Source organism: Megalopta genalis, unplaced genomic scaffold (assembly GCF_051020955.1).
Source record: "Megalopta genalis isolate 19385.01 unplaced genomic scaffold, iyMegGena1_principal scaffold1032, whole genome shotgun sequence".
Taxonomy (NCBI): domain Eukaryota; kingdom Metazoa; phylum Arthropoda; class Insecta; order Hymenoptera; family Halictidae; genus Megalopta; species Megalopta genalis.
This window is the reverse complement of record NW_027477101.1, coordinates 52,501-60,000: the sequence shown is the minus strand read 5'-3', so window position 1 is coordinate 60,000 and position 7,500 is coordinate 52,501. Positions and strand designations below refer to the sequence as shown.

The 7,500-nt window shown below is 39.1% G+C and overlaps 1 non-coding gene across 1 annotated transcript; it reads left to right on the top strand.

The window, feature by feature from the left end:
• Nucleotides 1-4,877: 4,877 nt before the first annotated feature.
• Nucleotides 4,878-6,798, top strand: LOC143263668 (small subunit ribosomal RNA). The gene has a single exon (XR_013037042.1). It is a non-coding gene; the product is annotated as a small subunit ribosomal RNA (ribosomal RNA).
• The last annotated feature ends 702 nt before the right edge of the window (nucleotides 6,799-7,500 follow it).

Sequence of the window (7,500 nt, the reverse complement as noted above, 5' to 3'; positions counted from 1 at the left end):
CGGTTTTTTCAATTTTCTGGGAAATCCTATCATTAGATTTTTTTAAAAATACGATATTCTTGCTTAACTAACGTTTTTACATAGGGATTAAGCATTTAGAACGAAATCTAATGTAGGAAAATGGTACTTTACCCTTGATCGGTACGTTGGGACTTTGAAAATATTCGGGCGTTCCAATCGCTCGTCTGTTGCATCATAGCGCGTCTCGGCGCAATCGACCGATTCGCTCGATCCATTATTTTCGATTTACGGCTAAAATAAATTTTTCTAATTTTTTTCAATAACATATTCCTGCTTAAATAACTTTTTTACATAGGGATTAAGCATTTAGAACGATACATTGTTTAAAATAAGGGCACTTTACTCTTGACATTTTACGGTTTTTTCAATTTTCTGAAAAATCCTATCATTAGATTTTTTTAAAAATACGATATTCTTGCTTAACTAACGTTTCTACATAGGGATTAAGCATTTAGAACGAAATCTAATGTCAGAAAATGGCACTTTACTCTTGACATTTTTCGGTTTTTTCAATTTTCTGGAAAATCCTATCATTAGATTTTTTTAAAAATACGATATTCTTGCTTAACTAACGTTTTTACATAGGGATTAAGCATTTAGAACGAAATCTAATGTAGGAAAATGGTACTTTACTCTTGATCGGTACGTTGGGACTTTGAAAATATTCGGGCGTACGCGGCGCGCTCGGCGCTTCGAACAGCTCCGGTGTCCCCATTATTTTCGATTTACGGCTAAAATAAATTTTTCTAATTTTTTTCAATAACATATTCCTGCTAAAATAACTTTTTTACATAGGGATTAAGCATTTAGAACGATACATTGTTTAAAATAAGGGCACTTTACTCTTGACATTTTACGGTTTTTTCAATTTTCTGAAAAATCCTATCATTAGATTTTTTTAAAAATACGATATTCTTGCTTAACTAACGTTTCTACATAGGGATTAAGCATTTAGAACGAAATCTAATGTCAGAAAATGGCACTTTACTCTTGACATTTTTCGGTTTTTTCAATTTTCTGGGAAATCCTATCATTAGATTTTTTTAAAAATACGATATTCTTGCTTAACTAACGTTTTTACATAGGGATTAAGCATTTAGAACGAAATCTAATGTAGGAAAATGGTACTTTACTCTTGATCGGTACGTTGGGACTTTGAAAATATTCGGGCGTTCCAATCGCTCGTCTGTTGCATCATAGCGCGTCTCGGCGCAATCGACCGATTCGCTCGATCCATTATTTTCGATTTACGGCTAAAATAAATTTTTCTAATTTTTTTCAATAACATATTCCTGCTTAAATAACTTTTTTACATAGGGATTAAGCATTTAGAACGATACATTGTTTAAAGTAAGGGCACTTTACTCTTGACATTTTACGGTTTTTTCAATTTTCTGAAAAATCCTATCATTAGATTTTTTTAAAAATACGATATTCTTGCTTAACTAACGTTTCTACATAGGGATTAAGCATTTAGAACGAAATCTAATGTCAGAAAATGGCACTTTACTCTTGACATTTTTCGGTTTTTTCAATTTTCTGGGAAATCCTATCATTAGATTTTTTTAAAAATACGATATTCTTGCTTAACTAACGTTTTTACATAGGGATTAAGCATTTAGAACGAAATCTAATGTAGGAAAATGGTACTTTACTCTTGATCGGTACGTTGGGACTTTGAAAATATTCGGGCGTTCCAATCGCTCGTCTGTTGCATCATAGCGCGTCTCGGCGCAATCGACCGATTCGCTCGATCCATTATTTTCGATTTACGGCTAAAATAAATTTTTCTAATTTTTTTCAATAACATATTCCTGCTTAAATAACTTTTTTACATAGGGATTAAGCATTTAGAACGATACATTGTTTAAAATAAGGGCACTTTACTCTTGACATTTTACGGTTTTTTCAATTTTCTGAAAAATCCTATCATTAGATTTTTTTAAAAATACGATATTCTTGCTTAACTAACGTTTCTACATAGGGATTAAGCATTTAGAACGAAATCTAATGTCAGAAAATGGCACTTTACTCTTGACATTTTTCGGTTTTTTCAATTTTCTGGAAAATCCTATCATTAGATTTTTTTAAAAATACGATATTCTTGCTTAACTAACGTTTTTACATAGGGATTAAGCATTTAGAACGAAATCTAATGTAGGAAAATGGTACTTTACTCTTGATCGGTACGTTGGGACTTTGAAAATATTCGGGCGTACGCGGCGCGCTCGGCGCTTCGAACAGCTCCGGTGTCCCCATTATTTTCGATTTACGGCTAAAATAAATTTTTCTAATTTTTTTCAATAACATATTCCTGCTAAAATAACTTTTTTACATAGGGATTAAGCATTTAGAACGATACATTGTTTAAAATAAGGGCACTTTACTCTTGACATTTTACGGTTTTTTCAATTTTCTGAAAAATCCTATCATTAGATTTTTTTAAAAATACGATATTCTTGCTTAACTAACGTTTCTACATAGGGATTAAGCATTTAGAACGAAATCTAATGTCAGAAAATGGCACTTTACTCTTGACATTTTTCGGTTTTTTCAATTTTCTGGAAAATCCTATCATTAGATTTTTTTAAAAATACGATATTCTTGCTTAACTAACGTTTTTACATAGGGATTAAGCATTTAGAACGAAATCTAATGTAGGAAAATGGTACTTTACTCTTGATCGGTACGTTGGGACTTTGAAAATATTCGGGCGTACGCGGCGCGCTCGGCGCTTCGAACAGCTCCGGTGTCCCCATTATTTTCGATTTACGGCTAAAATAAATTTTTCTAATTTTTTTCAATGACATATTCCTGCTAAAATAACTTTTTTACATAGGGATTAAGCATTTAGAACGATACATTGTTTAAAATAAGGGCACTTTACTCTTGACATTTTACGGTTTTTTCAATTTTCTGAAAAATCCTATCATTAGATTTTTTTAAAAATACGATATTCTTGCTTAACTAACGTTTCTACATAGGGATTAAGCATTTAGAACGAAATCTAATGTCAGAAAATGGCACTTTACTCTTGACATTTTTCGGTTTTTTCAATTTTCTGGAAAATCCTATCATTAGATTTTTTTAAAAATACGATATTCTTGCTTAACTAACGTTTTTACATAGGGATTAAGCATTTAGAACGAAATCTAATGTAGGAAAATGGTACTTTACTCTTGATCGGTACGTTGGGACTTAGAAAATATTCGGCCGTACGCGGCGCGTCTCGGCGCTTCGAACAGCTCCGGTGTCCCCATTATTTTCGATTTACGGCTAAAATAAATTTTTCTAATTTTTTTCAATTACATATTCTTGCTTAGATAACTTTTTTACATAGGGATTAAGCATTTAGAACGACATATTGTTTAAAATAATGGTACTTTACTCTTGTGATTTTTCGGTTTTTTTTGATTATTTTGAAAAATAAATTTTTGTAATTTTTTTAAATACGATATTCGTGATCAGTGAACGATTTCACATATGGATTAAGCATTTAGAATCGTGCGGAAGCGTTATTAAAAAAGTTTACTCGATGCGATGGGACTTTGAAAAGTTTGTGAAAATTTTCATATTGGGAAAAAATGTGTAATTTTTTGTCTAGTTTACGGTAATGTAATTTATTTTAATGTTTACTATAAATTTTTTTTTCGTTCGTTCACGCGCTATGTTACAACAGCACGGCCGGGCGGTCTGTTGCCGCGGCGGTTTACACTCATAAGCGCGCGTGCTATTCGGCCGGCGGCGCCGGCGTCCTTGCCGGCCGTTCGGTATCTATAAGAGATACACGGTCCGTGCGAGGCGGACGGAGCAGAGCGGGTTTTGGGCCAATTCTACGATCTCGGTCGAGAAGCTGTCTCAGAGCTCCTTCGGGGCTTCGGTCCTGACTGTTTCGTGCCGTTTACGTTACGGACTTTTCTCCACACAGCGTGGCCACGGGTCGGTGTCTTTGACCGAATGGCCCATATGTGGCAAGCCCTACGGGGTTGGTTACCCGTATGCACTTTGTATGTATACTCGTACTCACTGAGCAATCGACTCTTCTGTCCGAGCGATGGAAAAATTTTTTAAAATGCATCTGTAAGATTTGGAAGCAAATCGTACCAATTGAAAACTGTGGCTAAAATGAATAGCCCAGTGGAGAGAGAAAACTATCAAAAAACTGATTTTTTAAATCAAGAGGTGTCAGAAATCGAAATGCCTAGCGCGAGCGGAAGAACACGCTTTCTCGCCAGTCCAGCATGTGTCCTGTCCGTTCTTCCTCGGCTTGCCGATTTTGCCCAGATCAGAGGTTTCGTGCTTCCGGCGGTCAGAAGATCAGCGTGAGCGTACGCGCTTCCACGACTATGGCATCACCCATGTACTTTTTCCTTTGAATATATTTGAGTACATAAAAAATATTAAAACATATAGAGAGAACTGTGTCTTGGATCTTAAAAATTTGTCAATAGCGATGATATATTATTACTTAATTTGAAGTATTTGTACGTTTTAGCTGGGACGTACATTTATCTTACAAGATGTTAATAGCGAGACTCTTGAAGATAAAATTATCTTGTGATTTTATGAAGGCAAAGATAGAAACGTACGAAGCTGGCGTACGTAGAAAAATGTGATTTTATGATAGAACAAAAATATAATACGTACGTTTTTGGGCGTACGGTAAAATATCTGTATGGTAGAAAAATGAAAGAAATTGAGCGTTAAAGAAGATATGTTACAAGCGCGGAATGTGGCAAAACTTGTACATATTTGAAAGAGAAAAGTGGTGTGTCGACCTGACATATATATATGAAACAGGCGACGATGGAAAAGGATTTAAATTTTGTCCATTTTATATATACATATTGTATAGTTCCCTGGTTGATCCTGCCAGTAGTCATATGCTTGTCTCAAAGATTAAGCCATGCATGTCTCAGTACATGCCGTATTAAGGTGAAACCGCGAATGGCTCATTAAATCAGTTATGGTTTCTTAGATCGTACTAAAATTTACTTGGATAACTGTGGTAATTCTAGAGCTAATACATGCAAAACAGAGTTCCGACCAGAGATGGTAGGAACGCTTTTATTAGATCAAAACCAATCGGTGGCGGGTGTTTACACTCGTCCATCGTTTGCTTTGGTGACTCTGAATAACTTTGTGCTGATCGCATGGTCTTATAGCACCGGCGACGCATCTTTCAAATGTCTGCCTTATCAACTGTCGATGGTAGGTTCTGCGCCTACCATGGTTGTAACGGGTAACGGGGAATCAGGGTTCGATTCCGGAGAGGGAGCCTGAGAAACGGCTACCACATCCAAGGAAGGCAGCAGGCGCGCAAATTACCCACTCCCGGCACGGGGAGGTAGTGACGAAAAATAACGATACGGGACTCATCCGAGGCCCCGTAATCGGAATGAGTACACTTTAAATCCTTTAACGAGGATCCATTGGAGGGCAAGTCTGGTGCCAGCAGCCGCGGTAATTCCAGCTCCAATAGCGTATATTAAAGTTGTTGCGGTTAAAAAGCTCGTAGTTGAATCTGTGTGTCACAGTGTCGGTTCATCGCTCGCGGTGTTTAACTGGCATTATGTGGTACGTCCTACCGGTGGGCTTTGCTCTTCACGGGGCGGTCCAACTAATATCCCATCGCGGTGCTCTTCACTGAGTGTCGAGGTGGGCCGGTACGTTTACTTTGAACAAATTAGAGTGCTCAAAGCAGGCTACCTTCGCCTGAATACTGTGTGCATGGAATAATGGAATAGGACCTCGGTTCTATTTTGTTGGTTTTCGGAACCCCGAGGTAATGATTAATAGGGACAGATGGGGGCATTCGTATTGCGACGTTAGAGGTGAAATTCTTGGATCGTCGCAAGACGGACAGAAGCGAAAGCATTTGCCAAAAATGTTTTCATTAATCAAGAACGAAAGTTAGAGGTTCGAAGGCGATCAGATACCGCCCTAGTTCTAACCATAAACGATGCCAGCTAGCGATCCGCCGAAGTTCCTACGATGACTCGGCGGGCAGCTTCCGGGAAACCAAAGCTTTTGGGTTCCGGGGGAAGTATGGTTGCAAAGCTGAAACTTAAAGGAATTGACGGAAGGGCACCACCAGGAGTGGAGCCTGCGGCTTAATTTGACTCAACACGGGAAACCTCACCAGGCCCGGACACCGGAAGGATTGACAGATTGATAGCTCTTTCTTGATTCGGTGGGTGGTGGTGCATGGCCGTTCTTAGTTGGTGGAGCGATTTGTCTGGTTAATTCCGATAACGAACGAGACTCTAGCCTGCTAAATAGACGTAATTATGGTATCTCGAAGGCTCTCGGCTTCTGCCGGTGGGGTTTTTACTACCAACGTACAAACAAATCTTCTTAGAGGGACAGGCGGCTTCTAGCCGCACGAGATTGAGCAATAACAGGTCTGTGATGCCCTTAGATGTTCTGGGCCGCACGCGCGCTACACTGAAGGAATCAGCGTGTGTTCCCTGGCCGAAAGGCCCGGGTAACCCGCTGAACCTCCTTCGTGCTAGGGATTGGGGCTTGCAATTATTCCCCATGAACGAGGAATTCCCAGTAAGCGCGAGTCATAAGCTCGCGTTGATTACGTCCCTGCCCTTTGTACACACCGCCCGTCGCTACTACCGATTGAATGATTTAGTGAGGTCTTCGGACTGGTGCGCGGCAATGTTTCGGCATTGCCGATGATGCCGGGAAGATGACCAAACTTGATTATTTAGAGGAAGTAAAAGTCGTAACAAGGTTTCCGTAGGTGAACCTGCGGAAGGATCATTACAATGTTCCAATATATCTCAAAGAGAGAGGAGAGGAGGAGAGAAAATGAATTCGATTAGTTTGTGGATAAGAATTCATATAAAAAAAAAAGATATTGTTGAGCCCGCCAGATCATTCGTGCGTGATTTACACGGCCAGACGTGTGTACTACACGTATTAGGCCTTTGATCTGCGTTGCGTAGGCCACAACAAATCTTTCAAAGAGAGAGAGATATATGTGTTGTTGGGGTTTGTGATTATGAAGGTGCCCCAACGCACAAAAATATATAAAAATGTACAAAGTTGGGATGTGGTGTGGTGGAGAAGAGTTGGGCCCGACCAGATCATTCGTGCGTGATTTACACGGCAGACGTGTGTACTACACGTATTAGGCCTTTGATCTGCGTTGCGTAGGCCATCTTCCTTCCAAGACACACACGTGTTGGGGTTTGTGTGATTTTATGATAGTGCCCCAACACGGAAAAATAAGCGTACGAGAAGAGTTGGGCCCGACCAGATCATTCGTGCGTGATTTATACACGGCCAGACGCGTATTATATTACACGTATTAGGCCTTTGATCTGCGTTGCGTAGGCCATCTTCTCGATAGAGAGAAAGCCAATGTATTCTTTTTTCTTTCTTTACACACACACACACAGTTGTAGTAGGACAGGGAGGGATGCGAGCGTGCTAATCACGCTTCCTCAAGTCTTCGCTGTGGTG